Consider the following 22,575-nt stretch of genomic DNA (forward strand, 5'->3'; position numbering starts at 1 on the left):
ATGCTATCCAGCCATCTCATCCTCTGTCATCCCCTTCTCCTCCTGCCCCCAGTCCTTCCCAGCATCAGAGTCTTTTCCAATGAGTCAACTCTTCGCATGAAGTGGCCAGTGTATTGGAGTTTCAGCTTCAACGTCAGTCCTTCCAATGTACACCCAGGACTGATCTCCTTTAGGATGGACTGGTTGGATCTCCTTGCAGTCCACAGGACTCTCAAGAGTCTTCTCCAACACCACAGTTCAAAAGCATCAATTCTGCGGTGCTCAGCTTTCTTCACCATCCAACTCTCACATCCATACATGACTACTGGAAAAACCATAGCCTTGACTAGACAAACCTTTGTTGGTAAAGTAATGCTTTTTAATATGCTATCTAGGTTGGTCATAATTTTCCTTCCAAGGAATAAGCATCTTTTAATTTCATGGCTGCAATCACCATCAGCAGTGATTTTGGAGCCCAAAAATATAAAGTCTGACACTGTTTCCACTGTTTCCCCATCTATTTCCCATGAAGTGATGGGACCAGATGCCATGATCTTAGTTTTCTGAATGTTGAGCTTTAAGCCAACTTTTTCACTCTCCTCTCTCATTTTCATCAAGAGGCTTTTTACTTCCTCTTCACTTTCTGCCATAAGGGTGGTGTCATCTGCATATCTGAGGTTATTGATATTTCTCCCGGCAATCTTGATTCCAGCTTGTGCTTCTTCCAGCCCAGCATTTCTCATGATGTGCTCTGCATCTAAGTTAGATATGCAAGGTGACAATATACAGCCTTGATGTACTCCTTTTCCTATTTGGAACCAGTCTGTTGCTCCATGCCCAGTTCTAACTGTTGCTTCCTGACCTGCATACAGGTTTCTCAAGAGGCAAGTCAGGTGGTCTGGTATTCCCATCTCTTTCAGAATTTTCCACAGTTTATTGTGATCCACACAGTCAAAGGCTTTGGCATAGTCAATAAAGCAGAAATAGACGGTTTTCTGGAACTCTCTTGCTTTTTTGATGATCCAGCGGATGTTGGCAATTTGATCTCTGGTTCCTCTGCCTTTTCTAAAACCAGCTTGAACATCTGGAAGTTCACGGTTCACATATTGCTGAAGCCTGGCTTGGAGAATTTTGAGCATTACTTTACTAGTGTATGAGATGAGTGCAATTGTATGGTAGTTTGAATATTCTTTGTCATTGCCTTTCTTTGAGATTGGAATGAAAACTGATCTTTTCCAGTCCTGTGGCCACTGCTGAGTTTTCCAAATTTGCTAGCATACTGAGTGCAGCACTTTCACAGCATCATCTTTCAGGATTTGAAATAGCTCAACTGGAATTCCATCACCTCCACTAGCTTTGTTTGTAGTGATGCTTTCTAAGGCCCACTTGACTTCACATTCCAGGATGTCTGGCTCTAGGTGAGTGATCACACCATCATGATTATCTCAGTCGTGAAGATCTTTTTTGTACAGGTCTTCTGTATATTCTTGCCACCTCTTCTTAATATCTTCTGCTTCTGTTAGGTCCATACCATTTCTGTCCTTTATCAAGCCCTTCTTTGCATGAAATGTTCCCTTGGTATCTCTAATTTTCCTGAAGAGATCTCTAGTCTTTCCCATTCTGTTGTTTTCCTCTATTTCTTTGCATTGATCGCTGAGGAAGGCTTTCTTATCTCTCCTTGCTGTTCTTTGGAACTCTGCATTCAGATGGGAATATCCTTCCTTTTCTCCTTTGCTTTTCACTTCTCTTCTTTTCACAGCTATTTGTAAGGCTTCCTCAGACAGCCATGTTGCTTTTTTGCATTTCTTTTCCATGGGGATGGTCTTGATCCCTGTCTCCTGTACAATGTCACGAACCTCTGTCCATAATTCATCAGGCACTCTGTCTATCAGATCTAGTCCCTTAAATCTATTTGTCACTTCCACTGTATAATCATAAGGGATTTGATTTAGGTCATACCTGAATGGTCTAGTGGTTTTCCCTACTTTCTTCAATTTAAGTCTGAATTTGGCAATAAGAAGTTCACGATCTGAGCCACAGTCAGCTCCTGGTCTTGTTTTTGCTAACTGTATAGAGCTTCTCCATCTTTGGCTGCAAAGAATATAATCAATCTGATTTTAGTGTTGACCATCTGGTGATGCCCATGTGTAGAATCTTCTCTTGTGTTGTTGGAAGAGGGCGTTTGCTATGACCAGTGCGTTCTCTTGGCAAAACTCTATTAGCCTTTGCCTTGCTTCATTCTGTAATCCAAGGCCAAATTTCCCTGTTACTCCAGGTGTTTCTTGACTTCCTACTTTTGCATTCCAGTACCCTATTATGAAAAGGACATCTTTTTGGGGTGTTAGTTCTAAAAGGTCTTGTAGGTCTTCTTAGAACCATTCAACTTCAGCTTCTTCAGTGTTACTGATCAGAATATAGGCTTGGAATACCGTGATATTGAATGGTTTGCCTTGGAAACAAACAGAGAGCATTCTGTCGTTTTTGAGATTGCATCCAAGTACTTTTGTTGGCCATGATGGCTACTCCATTTCTTCTAAAGGATTCCTGCCCACAGTAGTAGTTATAATGGTCATCTGAGTTAAATTTACCCGTTCCAGTCCATTTTAGTTCGCTGATTCCTAGAATGTCGACATTCACTCTTGCCATCTCCTGTTTGACCACTTCCAATTTGCCTTGATTCATGGATATTTCTAGCTCTTTGAAAAATAAGAGGAAGGCAAGGGTAGGACCAGGTCTACAATTGGTGGAGTGTGGGGTTGCCCAGAGCAGATAAAATTTGTGGAAATCTCTGTAAGAAAAACAATATAAAAGTACCAAAGCAAAATTAGGTTTGAACATGAGAATTTCTTCAGAATAAGAACAAAAATGACAACAAATTGCTAGAGCCTTGGAGACCCAGCTCCCTTTCTACTAGGGTCTCCCTGGTCAGTTTATCAGGAATGCTTCCTGGCTGTGCTCAACCACTCCAGTATTCCAAGGGTACCTGTGTCAGGTGAGAGGCCCAAAGCTTAAACTTCATACAAATCTACCTCTAGGTATTCAAGTGGCTAAGACTTTGTGCTCCCAATACAAGGGACTTGGGTTCAAGCCCTAGTAAGGGAACTAGATAGATTCCACATGCTGCAACTAAGAGTTTGCATGCCACAACTAAACAACAACAAAATTTCACATGCCACAACTAGGATCCAAGATCCCTCATGCCACAACTAAGATCTGGCACAGCCAAATAAGTAAATATTAAAGTAAGCAAATCTGCCTCTAGGCAAGAAATGAGAAGGAAAAGTTAATGTAATCAACTTTTTCAAAATTTAGTGGAACATGCATCACAATTGCTGTTTTACTTCATAATACGTATATTAGTTTCCCAGGGCTGCTGCAACACATTATCACAAATGTTGCTCATAACAACAAGTGTATCCTTTTAAGATTCCTGGGATTACAAGTCTGCAATGAGTGTTCAGTTCAGTCGCTCAGTCGTGTCCGACTCTTTGCGACCCCATGGACTGCAGCACACCAGGCCTCCCTGTCCATCACCATCTCCTGGAGTCCACTCAAACTCATGTCCATCGAGTCAGTGATGCCATCCAACCATCTCACCCTCTGTCATCCCCTTCTCCTCCTGCCTTCAATCTTTCCCAGCATCAGGGTCTTTTCCAATGAGTCAGTTCTTCGCATCAGGTGGCCAAAGTATTGGAGTTTCAGCTTCAGCATCAGTCCTTTCAATGAACGCCCAGGACTGATCTCCTTTAGAATGGACTGGTTGGATCTCCTTGCATTCCAAGGGACTCCCAAGAGTCTTCTCCAACACCACAGTTCAAAAGCATCAATTCTTCAGTGCTCAGCTTTCTTTATACTCCAACTCTCACATCCATACATGACCACTGGAAAAGCCACAGCCTTGACTAGACAGACCTTTGTTAGCAAAGTAATGTCTCTGCTTTTTAATATGCTTTCTATGTTGGTCATAACTTTTCTTCCAAGTGTGAGGGAGCTAAAATCCAAGTGTTAGCAGGGCAGGTTCCTTCTGGAAGCTCTAGTGGATGATCTGTTTCCCACCTTTTCGAGCTCTGCACTTGTCTGGCCCCATTCTGTCCTCAGAGCCAGTTACGGCCAATGGAGTCCTTCTCATGTCACGTTGCACTCTGACATTTGTCTTCTGCTTCCCTCTTTTACATTTAAGGACTCTGGTGATTACATGGTGTCCTACCCAGAGAAGCCAGGATAATCTTGATCTTAAAGGCAATTGATTTGCTTACCATCTGCTTTTGATTTAATTCCACCTGCTACCTTAATTCCTCTTTGCCACATAATTTAACAACTTAACAGTTTCTGAGGATTAGAATATGGTCATCTTTCGGGGAGGGTGGTGCTATTGTTCTATCTGAGCTCCTGTGGTGGCTCAAATGATAAAGAATCTGCCTGCAATGCAGGAGACCTGGGTTCAACCCCGGGTTAGGAAGAACCCGTGGAGAAGAGAATATCCACTCCAATATTCTTGCCTGGAGAATTCCGTGGACAGAGGAGCCTGGCAGCCTATAGTCCATGGGGTTGCAAGAGTCAGACATGACTGAGTGGCTAACACTTTCACTTCACTTTATCGTTCTAGCTACCACAGTGAGGAAACTATGTGAATGCCAAGTACTTTTGAAAGTGTGATTTGTAATCAGAGTCCCATAACATTTTATTAGTTCTTAGTGTGGAAAATTTGGTGGGGTGTTGGGGGGGTGGAGTATAGAGGGAATTTTATTTTTTTAATTGAAGTATTAGTTGATTTTCAGTGTGTAAATCAATGTGTAGTTTCAGGTATATAGCTAAGTGACTCAGTTATACATACATATTTTTCAGATTCTTTTCCCTTATAAGATTATTATAAAATACTGTGTATAGTTCCCGGGAGAATTTATACTTTTAATTAGACTATCTATGAGGGAATCCACAGCGCAGTTGTACATTTCAAAACTGAAACAGAGTGGGACCCGAGCTCACCATGCCCAGAGCCTGCTGCCTTTGGTTTTCCCTAAGGAAGGCAGTTGCAAAATTCTGTCAACACTAGAAGATATCAGATGCAGGATTTTATCTAAAGAAAACAGAATTTCAAAAAGATAGCTGGTTGAACATACACATTTACTCTCTCCTAAACTGCACTAAAACTAAAGAAAATTTTTAAGGCATAAACTGCGCTAAAACTCATCATTAGCTAAAACTAAAGAAAGTTTTTAAGGCATAAACCTATAAGAATAAAGTGAGTATGAGAAGGAACAGCACCAATGTTCTAGGAGCTGCAGAGCAGATGAACAGGTGGGACTGACTTGGTAGAAATGAAAAAGAATGAATTCTACTTTCGGAGGAGGGAGGAGGTGGGGGAGCAGGGGCAAGTCAAGAAAAGGGTCAAATAACAGAAGCTCTGGGAGTGATGGCACCAGCTACTCCCGGCAAAGGAGGGCGGGCATAGGCTGAAACGAGGAGGGTTGGTTGAAAGCTGTTTGAAAAGCACTTAGATCCCTAGATGCCCCGTCTTCCTGCAGCGCTGGGTGATGGCCCTCCCGTACCCCAACAGAGACACTTCGTCTCTTTGAAGAGGGTAAAGCAGAAGATATTTTTGCAAAAGAGAAAACACATCAGTTAAGTAAATGACACATCATACTAATTGCAGAACTTCTCCTTCAACCCACCATGACAGCAGCCAGTCCCTCACTTCCAGGCAGAAGACCAAACAAGTCTTTTTCTAGGTGAGGATCTCTCAGACCCTGGAGGAAAGACCTTATGACACAGCCATGAGTGTTGACATCAGGGTTTCCCAGTCAACTCTCCCTGCAGGACACCTCACCCTCTCACTCAGAGATTCTGGGCAGCTCCTGAGGCCCCTACTTGTAAATACAAGGAGGCATTCAAATCTGAGGAGACCTAAGAAAAGCCTCTGATATGAAAAAAATAGAAACCAAAAAAACAAGCTGGAAAAAAAAAAAACTGTGATAAAAATACAAAATGTGCAGGAAGAAGAAAAGTACAGTAAAAATAATAACTCAATGTCTTCAGAGAAACTGAGTTCTTATTTCAATACACCCATGAAATCAGAATTGGAAGCTATAAAAAAAAAATTTTTTTTCCAGAAAATAGAAATGAGCCCTTTTAGGGAAAAACGGAGGAGAGCCCATCATATCATCATATCCCTAGCATACTGTCTAAAAATAGACCCACTCAAATGACCTGAGTTCAAAGAGAAGATTCTACAAGTTTCAAGTGAGAAAACCAACACACAAAGGTGAAGGGAATCCAAACTTCTCAAAAGGAAATCTGGGAGGTAAAAGATGATAGAGCAAGGCTTTCAAAAGTCTGAGAGAAAAGTATTTCTAACCCAGAATTCTATACTCATCCCAGTTATAAATCAAGTATGAAGGAAGAATAAAAACATTTTCAGGCTCTTAAATTCTCAAAAAATTTACCTCTCCCACACCCCTCCTCAGGAGACTGAGGCTAGAGGATGTGCTCCACCTAAGTGATGAGTAAACTGAGAAGGAGGAAGCCAGGAACCACAAAAACGGAGATCAGCTCAGGGAGAGACAGAGGGCAGGAGGATGGGGAAGGGAGATTCTTAGCTAGGAAGCAGCTCAGATGACTCTGGGAGAGGCTTTTTCAGGAAGATGTTGTTAATCAAATTCCTGTTCAGCAATACGTGAACCATGAACTTCCAGATGTTCAAGCTGGTTTTAGAAAAGGCAGAGGAACCAGAGATCAAATTGCCAACATCTACTGGATCATCAAAAAAGCAAGAGAGTTCCAGAAAAACATCTATTTCTGCTTTATTGACTATGCCAAAGCCTTTGACTGTGTGGTTCACAATAAACTGGAAAATCCTGAAAGAAATGGGAATACCAGACCATCTGACCTGTCTCTTGAGAAACCTGTATGCAGGTCGGGAAGCAATAGTTAGAACTGGACATGGAACAACAGACTGGTTCCAAATAGGAAAAGGAATACATCAAGGCTGTATATTGTCACCCTGCTTATTTAACTTAGATGCAGAGTACATCATGAGAAACGCTGGGCTGGAAGAAACACAAGCTGGAATCAAGATTGCCGGGAGAAATATCAATAACCTCAGATATGCAGATGACACCACCCTTATGGCAGAAAGTGAAGAAGAACTAAAGAGCCTCTTGATGAAGGTGAAAGAGGAAAGTGAAAAAGTTGGCTTAAAGCTCAACATTCAGAAAACTAAGATCATGGCATCTGGTCCCATCACTTCATGGGAAATAGATGGGGAAACAGTGGAAACAGTGTTAGACTTTATATTTTTGGGCTCCAAAATCACTGCTGATGGTGATTGCAGCCATGAAATTAAAAGACACTTACTACTTGGAAGGAAGGTTATGACCAACCTAGATAGCATATTTAAAAGCAGAGACATTACTTTGCCAACAAAGGTCCATCTAGTCAAGGCTATGGTTTTTCCAGTGGTCATGTATGGATGTGAGAGTTGGATGGTGAAGAAAACTGAGCGCCGCAGAATTGATGCTTTTGAACTGTGGTGTTGGAGAAGACTCTTGAGAGTCCCTTGGACTGCAAGGAGATCCAACCAGTCCATCCTAAAGGAGATCAGTCCTGGGTGTTCATTAGAAGGACTGATGTTGAAGCTGAATACTTTGGCCACCAATACTTTGACCACCTCATGTGAAGAGTTGACTCATTGGAAAAGACCCTAATGCTGGGAAGAATTGGGGGCAGGAGGAGAAGGGGACGACAGAGGATGAGATGGTTGGATGGCATCACTGACTCGATGGACATGGGTTTGGGTAGACTCCAGGAGTTGGTGATGGACAGGGAGGCCTGGTGTGCTGCAGTTCATGGGGTCGCAAAGAGTTGGACACAACTGAGCGACTGAACTAAATTGATGTGAATGAACATACTGGATATAATGAACAAATGGAAAGGAGACTTTGACTATGCTGGAGGAGTGTTTGAGGTTAAATGGTGATGTTTCAGTGGTCATGGAAAACTAGACAAATAACACAAGAGAAGGAAACTAAAAAATACCCCCCAAAATAAAAACTGAAAGCAAGGGGCTTCCCTGGTGGTCCAGTGGAATCTGCCTGCCAGTGTGGGGAACATAGATTCGATCACTGGTCTGGAAAGATCCCACATGCTCAGGAGTGACGAAGCCCATGCGCCACAACTATTGAACCCATGAGCCACATCATGGAAGCCTACACACCTTAGAGCCTGTGCTCCACAACAAGGGAAGTCACGGCAGTAAGAAGCCCACACACCGCAGCTAGGGAGTAGCCCCTGCTCACTGCAACTAGAGAAAGCCCTTGCACAACAATAAAGACCTAGCACAACCAATGATAAATAAATAAATCTTTAAAAAAAACAAACCAAAAAACTCAAAGGAACACATCCAAAAAAAGACCAGGAAATAAAAAGTAATAGAGGCTTGCCATATAGTTCATTCTGAATAGAAAGCAGAATTATGATAATGTGAATCCTCATTCTTTGGGTTGGATTTGGAGCCTTTTCACTCCAAACCCCACCATCAGCACATATTAGCTGTGTAACATTAGCCAAATCATTTAACCACAGTGAGCTTCAGTTTCCTCTTTCTTAAAGTAGCAGCGATTGGGTTTTTTTTTCAGGTAACTTAGATATTGCATGTGGTAAGTGCTGGTGCTTAGTTGTTACCAGTAGTGCTGCCTGGGAAGCACCCTTGTAGAACTAGTCAATTCCTAAAATCATAATATTGTTTAAAAAAAGAAAACAGTATTGCTAAGTTAGGAATCTATTTCACTTTTCTAGAAGTACTGTTGAGATGAAGGCAATGTTTATAATACATTATGAACTCTTTGAGAGAAAGCCTTATTTAGATTTGTTTATATTGGTCTTCCGCCCATATTAGCATCTCCATTTGTTCCTAGTATAATTAGATTAACATTATATCAGCATATGACTTTGCCTTTTCCAGAACTCTAATTAAGATTTTAAAGACAATGTATACCAGTGGGAATCTCTCATTCACCCTCTGTTAAACACCTTTCCTATTTGATTATGATTTCACTTACTAATTCGTTCTGGCTTTTGTCTTGCAAACAATTTTTGATTTTTATTACATGAATGAGGTTTGAACTGATCCAGCAAATGGTTTACAAGGTCCAGGTGTCAGATGAATTGGCAAACTAAATACAAGACAGCCATCGAGTAGAAAATCGTAACCAAGGTAACCTCCGCTGATCTATTAAAAGGATCGTGCTATGAATTTTTCCCCAATTTAAGTATTTTTTTAGGCACCAAAACTACACTGAGCATTATCATAATAGCAACAGCCAACATTGAATGAGTACTCACTGTATGCTGAGTTTTCATTGCTTTACCCACTCCTCATTTGATTATTGCAGAAATCCTATGATGCAAATACTTTTATTATCCCCAATTTGCAAGCAAGAAAAATAAGTCTTGGAGAAGTTAAATATGTCTCCTGAGTTTCCCAAGGAATGGCAGAGCAGGGTCTCAAACCCAAATCTCATCCCTGGAATCCAGCATGAGCACCATGGAAGGGACTACAAAACCAAAGCAGAAAGAGAAAGGAATGAACTACCAAGGTCTAGAAAGTTCTCTTGTGTTTAATCATCACAGCAATACTGTGAAAGATAACTACTTCCTTATATCTGTGAGACAGATTAGGAAACTTTTCCAGGGTCACAGAGATAAGCTTCTGCCCTCAAGAAACCTATTTCTACTGGGAGTTAACACACAGAGAGAGAAGGAACTGGCTCAACCACAAATGATGTCAAATGTGTGGTAGGAAAAAAACATATAATAAGATCTCCAAAGAAGGAGCATTCAATCCAAGGAAGAGGCTGGGAGACTTCCTAGAGGAAGTTGATGAACAAAAGCTTGATGTGTCAATTTCTGATAGACAGAAGGGGAGAACAGCATTGTTTTTTTCTGCACTTGCAATTTTCCTCTTTTTGGAAATGTTCGCTATTTTTCACGATATTGGCTTTGATGACCAAAATCTCACTTCCAGATGCCTCTCTTTTTATAGGAATTTCAAAGCAGAGACAAATGCCTAAGCTTAGAAAATGATAAGCATGAGTGGAATACATTCAAAAATTAAAAAAAATAAAAAGCGTGATTGGAAGAGCAGAATATGGAAACTTAAGAGACAGGAGGCTGTTCTCTTAAGGTTAACATAAAGGGAAGGAAAGGATACATGCTGAGAAACGAAGGGAGGGAAGAAAAAGAAAATTCAGAGTATGGGGGGGAGTGCGATCCCCTGAGGGAAGTCTATCTTGAGACAAGAATTGGATGCAAAGCCTTTGTGGCCCAGACCATTGACCTCCATGCTGTTGAAGAGATTTTCATAAATAATAAAGTGCTGCCACTTAAAAAAAAAAGAATTTCAGTGATGTAGGGGAGATGAAAGCTTTCTCTCAGCCAAGATGTGTGCATTTCCTCCAGATAAATGGCACGTCGTCTCAGTCTAGGAAAGTGTTGCCACTGCTTAGCATTTGGGATGAAGCCAACAGCAACGTTCAGCAAATATGGGTTCCATCTACTGGAAAATAATTGCCTTTACATCTTGTGACATCTTCCACGGACTCTGCAATGAAAATCAATTATAATCCCTTTTGGTGGGAGAAACTAAATTAGAAAGAGAAGTGATTAGAAACAGAAGGCAGCTTGACGCTTGTGATGCCAGATTTGCTCAACGTGTGATTCAAAAGCCATGGATAAGTTTTTCTGGCCATTCTCCCAATTAACAACCTTTAGCTTACTTAAAAGCCAAAATCCATGACTCAAAAGAGCGTGCTAGGAAGAAATTTTTGACAGATAAAATTAGCAATTCCTGGCAACATCAAATAGCATATATATACACTCATGTACCTTTTTTTGAAATGAAGCTCAAAATATACCAAGATCTAACTCAAACTGCTCCCCAAGGCTCCAAAACTCAGTTATAAGAGTTAACGTTTATCATGTGTTCACTATGTGCCAGGCAGTGCATTTAATTCTCACACTAACATAATGAATTAGGTACTATTCTCACATAACCTTATTTTTTAAACTATGAGATACAATCAAGGGGAAGCTAAACAACTGTCCAGTGTCACAAAGGTAGAAAACAACAGAGCTCTGGCTGAAACTCAGTCTGACTCCATTACACTCTGGATGAAGTCCTTACCTTCAAAAGAGTTTAGAGTCTAATAGTGAATTCAGACAAGTACCCTTCAGTGTGGTAAGACTGCTAAGGGCCAGTGTAGGGAGATCATCTAACCTTGCTTTTGGCTCCTGGGGAAGGATTCATGAAAGGAACAACAAAACCAAGGCAGAAGCTAGGAATGGCCAAAGTGGGAAGGAATTCCAAGCAGAGGAAGAAGCAGATCTCCAAGCTCAGAGATAAAAGAGAGATCAGTATCTTAGGTGTATAAGAGGAGAGGGCTAATGGCAATGAAGAGTTATTTTGAAAGATTTTAGCTAAAGATAGATCTAACTAGATTTGCATTTCTAGAACTGTTTTTGACTGGTTTGGAGAATGATTTTTGAGAAGAGCAGGAAGAGGATGAGGGAGATCTGATAGGCTATTGCCTTAGGGGTAACCTATTCATCAAGGTGGAAGACCCTGAAAGAGGAACAGGTTCAAGAATGGGGTTGAAAGAAGATAATAAATTCCATTTGAACTGTGTGGAAGTTCTTGTGCAACATATGGATACAAAGAGGGATCATTCTTTTACTTTAAAAAAGAATAATTCATATAAGCCATTTTAATCACTTAGTTTTCCTAATATATTTTAAAAAGCTTGATTCAAAAGTCTACAAGCAATAAATGCTGGAGAGGGTGTGGAGAAAAGGGAACCCTCTTACACTGTTGGTGGCAATGCAAACAAGTTCAGCCACTATGGAGAACAGTGTGGAGATTCCTTAAAAAACTGAGAATAGAACTGCCATACAACCCAGCAATTCCACTGCTGGGCATACACACCGAGGAAACCAGAATTGAAAGAGACACATGTACCCCAATGTTCATCGCAGCACTGTTTACAATAGCCAGGACGTGGAAGCAACCTAGATGTCCATCAGCAGACAAATCAATAAGGAAGCTGTGGTACATATACACAATGGAATATTTCTCAGCCATTAAAAAGAATACATTTGAATCAGTTCTATTGAGATGGATGAAACTGGAGCCCATTATACAGAGTGAAGTAAGCCAGAAAGAAAAACACCAATACAGTATACTAACGCATATATATGGAATTTGAAAGATGGTAATGATAACCCTATATGCGAGACAGAATAAGAAACACAGATGCATAGAACAGTCTTATGGACTCTGAGGGAGAAGGTGAGGGTGGGACGTTCTGAAAGAATGGCATTGAAACAAGTATATTATCATATGTGAAACAGAACACCATTCCAGTTTCGATGCATGAGACAAATGCTCAGGGCTGGGGCAATGGGATGACCCAGAGGGATGGGATGGGGAGGGAGGTGGGAGGAGGGTTCAGGATGGGGAACACATGTAAACTCATGGCTGATTCATGTCAATGTATGGCAAAAACCACTACAATATTGTAAAGTAATTAGCCCCCAACTAAAATAAATAAATTTATTAAAAAATAAAAAAATAAAAAGCTTGATTCACAAAATTTTGATTATACGGTCTTTCTGATAGAACTTTTTTTTCTTGCATCTAGTAATCCACAACTATCAAGACAGATATATATACATACGTACAATTTTTCTTACCACTAGGGAATTTCAAACATTATTATTATTATTATTTTGGCTGTACTGCATGGCTTGTGGGATTTTAGTTCCCTGCTCAGGGATGGAACCCATGGCCCCTGCAATGGAAGAGTGGAGTGCTAACTACTGGACCACAAGGGAATTCCCATATTATTTCTTCTCAAATAACTGAAAAACTTAAAATATGGAACTAAAAAATAAACTCAAATTGCACTGAACACTGCAAAATAAAAGTATTAGTTCATTGTGAATGTGTGCTTAGTCGCTCAAACTTACGTTAGCTTAATGGGCTTCCCAAGTGGTGCTGGTGGTAAAGAACCTGCCTGCCAGTGCAGGTAGACGTAAGAGACACAGGTTTGATCCCTGGGTTGGGAAGATCCCCTGGAGGAGGGCATGGCATCCACTCCAGTATTCTTGTCTGGACAATCCCATGGACAGAGGAGCCTGTAAGGCTGCAGTCCATAGGGTCACACAGAGTTGGACATAACTGAAGCAATTTAGCATGTACGCATGCACATTTTATCTTAATAATTACAGATGGTTGCATATAGAAATATTATATATATATGTCTATATACGTAATATCTTTTTTAGGTATTAGTTCTAGAAGGTCTCGTAGGTCTTCACAGAACCATTCAACTTCAGCTTCTTCGGCATTAGTGGTTGGGGCATAGACTTGGATTACTGTGATATTGAATGGTTTGCCTTCGAAACAAACAGAAATCATTCTGTTGTTTTTGAGACTGCACACAAGTACTGCATTTCAAACTAACACCAAGGAAAGATGTCGTTTTCATCATAGGGGACTGGAATGCAAAAGCAAGAAGTCAAGAGATACCCGGAGTAACAGGCAAGTTTGGCCTTGGAGTAGAAAATGAAGCAGGGCAAAAGCTAACAGAGTTTTACCCAGAGAACGCACTGGTCACAGCAAACATCCTCTTCCAGCAACAAAAGAGACGACTCTACACATGGACATCACCCGATGGTCAATGCAGAAACCAGATTGATTATATTCTTTGCAGCCTATATAGTCAGATGGAGAAGCTCTATACAGTCAGCAAAAACAAGACTGAGCCACAGTCAGCTCATTAACTCCTTATTGCCAAATTCAGACTGAAATTGAAGAAAGTAGGGATAACCACAAGACCGTTCAGTTATGACCTAAATCAAATCCCTTACAACTATACAGTGAAAGTGACAAATAGATTCAAGGGATTATATCTGATAGACAGAGTGCCTGAAGAACTATGGATGGAGGTTTGTATCTTGGAGGCTGTGATGAAAATCATCCCCAAGAAAAAGAAATGCAAAACAAAAAATGGTAGTCTGAGGAAGCCTTACAAATAGCTGAGAAAAGAAGAGAGCAAAAGGCAAAGGAGAAAAGGAAAGATATATCCATCTGAATGGAGAGTTCCAAAGAATAGCAAGGAGACATAAGAAAGCCTTCCTCAGTGATCAGTGTAAAGAAATAGAGGAAAACAATAGAATGGGAAAGACTGGAGAGCTCTTCAAGAAAATTAGAGATACCAAGGGAACATTTCATGCAAAGATGGGCACAATAAAGGACAGAAATGGTACGGACCTAACAGGAGCAGAAGATACTAAGAAGTGGCAAGAATACACAGAAGTACTATACAAAAACAATCTTAATGATCCAGATAACCACAATGGTGTGATCACCCACCTAGATCCAGGCATCTTGGAGTGTGAAGTCAAGTGGGCCTTCACTACAAACAAAGCTAGTGGAAATGATGGAATTCAAGCTGAGCTATTTCACGTCCTAAAAGATGATGCTGTGAAAGTGCTGCACTCAATATGCCAGCAAATTTGGAAAACTCAGCAGTGGCCACAGGACTGGAAAAGGTCAGTTTTCATTCCAATCCGAAGGAAGGGCAATGCCAAAGAACATTCAAACTACTGCACAATTGCACTCATCTCACACAATAGCAAAGTAATGCTCAAAATTCTCCGAGCCAGGCTTCAGCAGTACATGAACCAAGAACTTCCAGATATTCAATATGAATTTTAAAAAGGCAGGGGAACCAAAGATCAAATTGCCAACATTCACTGGATCATTGACAAAGGAAGAGAGATCCAGAAAAACATCTGCTTTATTGAGTATGCCAAAGCCTTTGACTGTGTGGATCACAGCAAACTGTGGAAAATTCCTCAAGAGATGGGAATACCAGACCACCTGACCTGCCTCCTGAGAAATCTGTATGCAGGTCAAAAAGCAATAGTTAGAACTGGACATGGAACAACAGACTGATTCCAAGTTGGGAAAGGAGTATGTCAAGGCTGTATATTTTTGCCCTGCTTATTTAACTTATATGCAGAGTACATCATGTGAAATGCCAGGCTGGATGAAGCACAAGCTGCAATCGAGACTGCCAGGAGAAATATCAATAACCTCAGATATGCAGATGACACCACCCTTATGACAGAAAACAAAGAGGAACTCGAGAGCCTCTTGATGAAAGTGAAAGAGAAGAGTGAAAAAAGCTGGCTTAAAATTCAACATTAAAAAAATGAAGATCATGACATCCAGTCCCATCGCTTCATGACAAAGATGGGGAAACAATGGAAACAGTGACAGACTATTTCTTCTGCTCCAAGATCACTGCAGATGGTGACTGCAGCCATGAAATTAAAAGACACTTGCTCCTTGGAAGAAAAGCTGTGACCAAACTAGAAAGCATGTTAAAATTCAGAGACATTCCTTTGCCGACAAAGGTCTGTCTAGTCAAAGCTATGATTTTTTCAGTAGTCATGTATGGATTTGAGAGTTGGACTATAAAGAAAGCTGAGCGCTGAAGAATTGATGCTTTTGAACTGTGGTGTTGGAGAAGACTCTTGAGAGTCCCTTGGACTGCAAAGAGGTTAAACCAGTTAATCCTAAAGGAAATCAGTCCTGAATATTCATTGGAAGGACTGATGCTGAAGCTCCAATACTTTGGCCACCTGATGCAAAGAACTGACTCATTTGAAAAGACTCTTATGCTGGGAAAGATTGAAGGCAGGAGGAGAAGGGGACAACAGAGGATGATGAGATGTTTGGATGGCATCACCGACTTGATGGACATGAGTTTGAGTAAGCTCTGGGAGTTGGTGATGGACAGGGAAGTCTGGCTTGCTGCAGTCCATGGGGTCGCACAGTCAGACACAGCTGAGAGTCTGAACCAAACAGATACATAACATGTTTCATACTATATAATATAAAATGTTATTTAATAATATAATAAATATGTTTCTTTGTTCTGTCAGCTGAGAGGGACTGTAAGCAATGATATTCCAGTAGCAAAGAGCACAACCATTACCTACATCTTGGTTTCTATCACCATTTCCCAATAAAGTGAACCAGAGTTCCTTGGAGAAATGGCTGATTTCAGGACTGACACAGGAAATATATAAGATAAGCCTGGAACATGTTGTAATGCCAGAAAGTAAGAGAATGCTCCAAAAACAAAAAACCACTGCATTAATGGGGCATGTCAAAGGAGCACAGGAGCAACTGAAGATCTCCTAATAACCAAGCAGGAACAATGTAATCAACAAATAAAGTAGCACTGAGTTATAATGCAAGGACCTCCCCAATGGCTCAGTGGAAAAGAATCTTGACTGCAGTGCAGGAGACGCAGGAGATGCAGCTTTGATCCCTGGGTCAGGAAGGTCCCCTGGAGTAGGAAATGGCACCCTATTCCAATATTCTTGCTTCAAAAATTCGATAGGCAGAGGAGCCTGGCAGGCTACAGTCCATAGGATCACAAAGAATCGGACATGACTGAAGTGACTGAGCACACACACACATAAAGTAAATACTCATAATTCCACAAAGACATCAAGAAATGATTGACTGAATAAATGAATAAATGGGTAAAGGAGAAGACAAATCTCCCTTGCAGAATAATTCCAAATAATTTATGTAGATAATTTGTCCTCGAGGAGGTGGAGTTTAGCTTCCTACTCCTTAAGTGTGGGCTGCATGTAGTGAATTTTCTCAAGGAGTACAGCATAGAAAGGGAAACGGTGGTAAGAGAGAGTCATGTTACAGTGGAGAAACCCAACAAACACCACCTCAGCCAGGTGCTCAAGGTCAATATCAACAGTAAGTCATGTTGATACTATGCAACCTTGATAGGTGATAAAAATGACTATTTGCCTCTGTGGTTTTCCTCTCCCCCCAAAAACATATCACCCGTTGAAGTATGAGAAAAACCAGACAAATTCCAATAGAGGGACAACCTACAAAATACTTGGCCAGCACTCCTCGAAACTTTCAACGTCATCAAACCCAAGGGAAGTCTGTCACAGCCAAGAGTATTATCAAAGGGAACTTGGGTCCACTTGCTATACAACAAAGCCAATCTACAGACACGGGGTTGTGGTGAATGAAAGTCGTAAATGAAAGCATTTATTTGCAGGACACCAAGCAAGGAGAATGGGTGGTCTGTGCTCAAACCCTTCCAGAATTCCCCCTGGGAAGGGTTTTCAAAGTCAACATTTGGCTAGAGGGATGCAGGGTGCATGACTTCCTTCTGCTTGGTTGGTGGTGAGGTAACAGGGCAGTGTTTCAGAAATCTCAATAATCAACTTTCTGGTTCCAACCAATCTAGGCTCTCCAAGTAGGCATCATCCTCCACCTGGTGGGGGTAGGGGAGTAAGAGGTGGTCTCACGATGTGCTTTAAATTGTTGTGCATATCCCTTGAAGAGGAACTAGGACTCTGCTTTATCCTTGAACTATTATTCTTTTTCTTTTTGAATGATTTTCTCATTATTTTTATTAATATGTATTTCAGCATCATTGGGACCATGAAAATGAATCAATTGTACTTGTTTGTCAACATTATCTTTTTAAAAAGCTTATTTACTTCTTTATGTTTGTTGCACTGGGTCTTCAGTGCTGTGCCTGTGCTTTCTCTAGTTGTGGCGAGCAGGGGCCACTTTTCCTTAATGTGTGTGGGCTTCTCACTGTGGGGGTTTCTCTTGTTGCAGAGTACAGACTCTAGGCACACAGCCATCAGTAGTTGTGGTGCACAGGCTCAGATGCTTTGAGGCATGTGGAATCTTCCTGGACCAGGGGTTGAACCCATGTCCTCTGCATTGGCAGGTGCATTCTTATCCACTGTACCACCAGAGAAGTTCTCAACATGATACTATACTGAGAAAGATTAATTTCTGACTCCTTTTCTTTCTTCTTCTTTCTCTTCCAGGCTTCTTCGTCAGGCATCATGAGTCTTTAGAGGTCTATCCTGTAAAGGTGAGGTCTGGATTTACTGGGGTTTAAGCTCAGGTATGGGGATTTAGTGTTCATAGTGACTCTGAAACCATTTACCACTGAATGGGACCTGAACCCATGTGCTGGGACTCTAACCCAGCCAAATCCCAGTTTGGGACTTGAACCCACATGGCTGTGACTTGAATCCAGCCAAAACCCATGGTACCTAGTTTCTGGACCTAATGAAGCTCAGGTTCTTGATGTCTCATCACAGAAAGAATTCAGTGAGAGACAAAGTGATAGGTAAGAAGTGGATTTATTCAGATTCAGAGGGAAGCACACTCCAGAGTATGGGCCATTGCAGAGGGCGAGTGCAACTAGGAAATAAGTTGGATAATTTCATACGCTAATGAGTGGGAGAATTATTCCAACTATTTTTGGGAAGGGGTGGAGAGTTCCAGGATTTGCGCCACCATCTACTTCTTGGTCTTTTGACATTGCCTTGGAATTGTCATGGCACCTCTGAGTGTGTCATTTCACTTGCTGAATGAGGATTAAGGTCTAGTCTTTTCTGCCATCTTGGTCCCAATTCAGTTCAGTAGCTTAGTCATGTCTGACTCTTTGTGAACACATGGACTGCAGCATGCCAGGCTTCCCTGTCCATCACCAACTCCCGGAGCTTACTTAAACTCATGTCCATCGAGTTGGTGATGCCATCCAACCATCTCATCCTCTGTCGTCCCCTTCTCCTCCTGCTTTCAATCTTTCCCAGCATCAGGGTCTTTTCCAAAGAGATAGTTCTTTGCATCAGGTGGCCAAAGTATTGGAGCTTCAGCTTCAACATCAGTCCTTCCAATGAATATTCAGGACTTAAGAATTGACTGGTTTGATCTCTTTGCAGTCCAAGGGACTCTCAAGAGTCTTCTCCAGCACCACAGTTCAAAAGCATCAATTCTTCAGTGCTCAGCTTTCTTTATAGTCCCACTCTCAAATCCATGCGTGACTACTGGAAAAACCATAGCTTTGACTAGACAGACCTTTGTCGGCAAAGGAATGTCTCTGCATTTTAACATGCTGTCTAGTTTGGTCATAGCTTTTCTTCCAAGGAGCAAGCGTCTTTTGTATTTCATGGCTGCAGTCACCATCTGCAGTGATTTTGGAGCTCAAGAAAATAAAGTCTGTCACTGTTTCCATTGTTTCCCCATCTTTGCCATGAAGTGATGGGACTGGATGCCGTGATCTTCATTTTTTTAATGTTGAATTTTAAGCCAGCTTTTTTCACTCTTCTCTTTCACTTTCATCAAGAGGTTCTTTAGTTCCTCTTTTCTTTCTGCCATAAGGGTGGTGTCATCTGCATATCTGAGATTATTGGTATTTCTCCTGGCAATCTTGATTCCAGCTTGTGCTTCATCCAGCCCGACATTTCTCATGATGTACTCTGCATGTAAGTTAAATAAGCAGGGTGACAATATACAGCCTTGACATACTCCTTTCTCGACTTGGAACCAGTCTGTTGTTCTTGGTCCCATTTGATTCTAACTGGTTTATGTTGTGTCCTTGGGCTATGTCATTTTTTCAAAAGTTATGCTCTGCCCCTTTCCCTCCTATTACAATTCCAAGACCCTGAGGAAGGAGTAAGGGGGAACAGAGCAGCACAGATTTACACTAGATAAGAAAGCTATCCTTGAACTATTTTTCTTGACTACTTTTTCTTTGTTTCTGCATTCCCGCCCTTCCAGAATTAGTAATTGTTTGAGTCTGGTGTTTGAAACTCAGGGAATGTCTAGGAGACCAAATCTTTTTCAACAAACCAGAAATGAGGGGCTTAGAGGGGCTTTTGTATCCAGGAGGGCCCCACAGGATCCTGCTTAGTTCCAAAAGAAGCCTAATGAAACTTAATGCAATGTAGTATCCTGGAACAAAAAAAGGTGTTAGCTAAAAGCTAAGGAAATCCGAACAAACTATTGACTTTTGGTGAAAGTTAATGTGAGAATTCTTCATATTATCTTCTTAAATTTTCTGTAAATCTAAAACTACTCTGGGACTTCCCTTGTGGTCCAGTGGTTAAGACTCTAAGCTTCCACTGTAGGAGACACAGGTTCAATCCCTGGTGGGGGAAGTTCCATATGTCATGTGGTGCAGCCAAAAAATAAATACATAAAATAAAACTGCTCTAAAATAAAGTATACTTTTTAAAAAGTCCCTTGCAGGAATTCTCTGGTGGTCCAGTGGTTAGGACTTGGCCTTGCAAGGGTCCAGGTTCAACCCCTGGTTGGGCAACTGAGGTCCTGAAAATCAAGCCATGAGGGAAAAAAAAAAACAAAAAACACCCTTGCTTCCATCAGACCCTAATGTCTTGTGAATTTTTCCAGAAACATTCTACTTTTATATATATGGAATCTCCATGGACCCCTCCCTATCTTCTCTGCAGCTTTCTCTGCTCAGCTGTGTGCCCTGGAGACTAACCTTATGGGTAATGCCAACAGGTTTCTCAGCTCTCTAATTTCTTCCAGTAGAACTTGGGCAATGGAGGAAGGGAGGTTGGGGAAGTCCCTACCAGCAGGACAATCAGATGGGAGGGAAGAAGTAGAGGTACTTATGTCCTTGGCTCCTTCCTCCTTGGACCTGGAACCAGCAGGCCCTGTTCCTGTACTAAAAGCCCCAGTACCTGTGGAGCAACCCTCTCCAACCACACTCTGGTTCTAGTAACAGCTCCTTCCTCACCACCCCCTTAGGCTAGGACTGCTGACTGCTCTTTTCTCCAGATTTTTAACACTTCCCTTCAGGTAACCCCAAGGGGCTTCACCAAGCCTTATTGGTTCTCCTTGAGCCTACCCCACACTTTTGTAAACAGTGCCTTCATTAACTCTATCTCAGTGTATTCTCTCTCTCTTCCTAGGACTCTGATTAAGATCATATGCAAATGTATATGCCCTTCAGGAATGCAAATATGAGTATACTCTACACATTTTTTTGCACCTCATTTTTTTTTTCATCTACAATACACTCTGGGTTTCTTGCTGTGTTCCTATACATCCTATACATTAACCCACCTTGTTAGTATCCCATGGTATACCATTGTCTGTGTATATCATACAGAAGTATATCATACTTCTAAATATCATATCAAAAGGGGAGAATCAGAAGCTGAAACTAGCAGAGGGACCATGAAGCCTAGGCTGCTAATACACAACTAGAAATTCTATGCTATGGTGGGGGGTGGGGAGGTGAGCAGATGTTGCTAAAGCCCCAGGTTATTTTCACAGAAGTTAAGAGAGTGGTTTTTGGAGTCAAACTGCTTAGGTTCAGATTCCAGCTCAGCTAGGCTGTGTGACCCTTGGCAAATTACTTAACTGTATGTATCTCTTCATCTGTATAATGGAAATAACAATATTCACCTCAAGGTAATACTTATGCTCCAAAGCAGTTGAGTTTTCAAATCATCCAGTGGAAAAAATGCCATGAGTCTCCCCCTCCCATCTCTCTCTCCCATCCCAGTCCTTTGATTCTGTCTCTTCAGCCTCCCTCAGCTTCATCCTTTCCTTTTTTTTTTTCCTCCTCATCAACCTGTCTGTCCCTTGATAGGCTTTCTTTCTGTTGATATTTAAGATTCATTCTTAAATGAAAAATTAGACAGCAGATTCTAGGATTCATTGTGCTGCTACTAATTTGTAGATCAGTAGAGATAGGAACGAATTTTAAAAGCATATTCTTTATAAAGCAAAGCACCTGTCAGCCAGTGCCCCTCCCCGACAAAAGAAAGACAAATGGCCTCAGACAATAGGCTGTTGTTTTCCACCAAAAGAATCTAGTGTGATTACCTGGATCAATTTCTGTTCAGATCTACAGGAGTTACCTTGATTACTGAAAACTTCCTGAGCATAAGCCATTACCAGTACCCAAAACAATAAAATTATTAATCACACATGCAATAATTAGAAACAAGAGGACACATTTTGTTGGTGGTGGGGAGAGTTCAGCACTGGGTCTAAAGTGCTGTGCCAGGGCTTTCTTTAGATGCGGGTGGGGGTGAGGGGGTGGGGGAGGGCTTTGTTACGGTGCTCCAGCTTCTCACTGCAGTGGCTTCTCTTGTTGCAGAGCACAAGCTCTAGATGCACAGGTGCTGCTAGTTGCAGTGTGCAGGCTCTAGAGCATAGGTTCAGTACTTGTGACAAATGGGCTTAGTTGCTCCACAGCATGTGGGATCTTCTCAGACTAGGGATTGAACCCATGTCCCCTGCATTGGCAGGTGGATTCTTATTCATTGTGTCACCAGGGAAGTCCATACATTTTAAATATTAATTTTTTCCCCTTTACTTGATATATATTATTTAAAAACATAGCTACCAAAAACCTCTTTATTGAGAGAATAGTTCTCCAAACCATTCAAAGTATTCTGTATTATTTTTTCCCTCACCACCTGAGTTCAATTATCTGCATTTTACAGAAGAAGAGAAGCCCCTCTACCTCCTCCTGTGACCTCTCAGGGACTTGCACTGGCCTTGTTTCATCTGTCTGTCCTCTCTCCCCAAGTGCCGAGTTGTCATTTTCACATGCTGCTGAGGTCTCTCACTCTGGTATCTCCAGATCTGCATTATCTGGATCTCAATCACACTGCCTTCCTTTTATTTTCTCA

At 41.4% G+C, this 22,575-nt stretch overlaps 1 protein-coding gene across 3 annotated transcripts in view; it reads left to right on the forward strand.

Annotated features, from left to right (window-relative positions):
* Positions 1–17,934: 17,934 nt before the first annotated feature.
* SLC26A4 (solute carrier family 26 member 4) overlaps positions 17,935–22,575 on the forward strand; it is a 71,656-nt gene continuing 67,015 nt past the window's right edge. For 2 of the 3 annotated variants that reach the window (XM_081535981.1, XM_081535982.1), the window contains exon 1: positions 17,935–17,981. The gene's annotated coding sequence lies outside the window, so the exon portion shown is untranslated. The remainder of the gene's footprint in view (positions 17,982–22,575) is intronic. The other variant, XR_014067274.1, reaches the window with a different exon arrangement.

This window comes from Giraffa tippelskirchi, chromosome 10 (assembly GCF_054371585.1).
Source record: "Giraffa tippelskirchi isolate mGirTip1 chromosome 10, T2T-mGirTip1v1.2.pri, whole genome shotgun sequence".
NCBI lineage: Eukaryota > Metazoa > Chordata > Mammalia > Artiodactyla > Giraffidae > Giraffa > Giraffa tippelskirchi.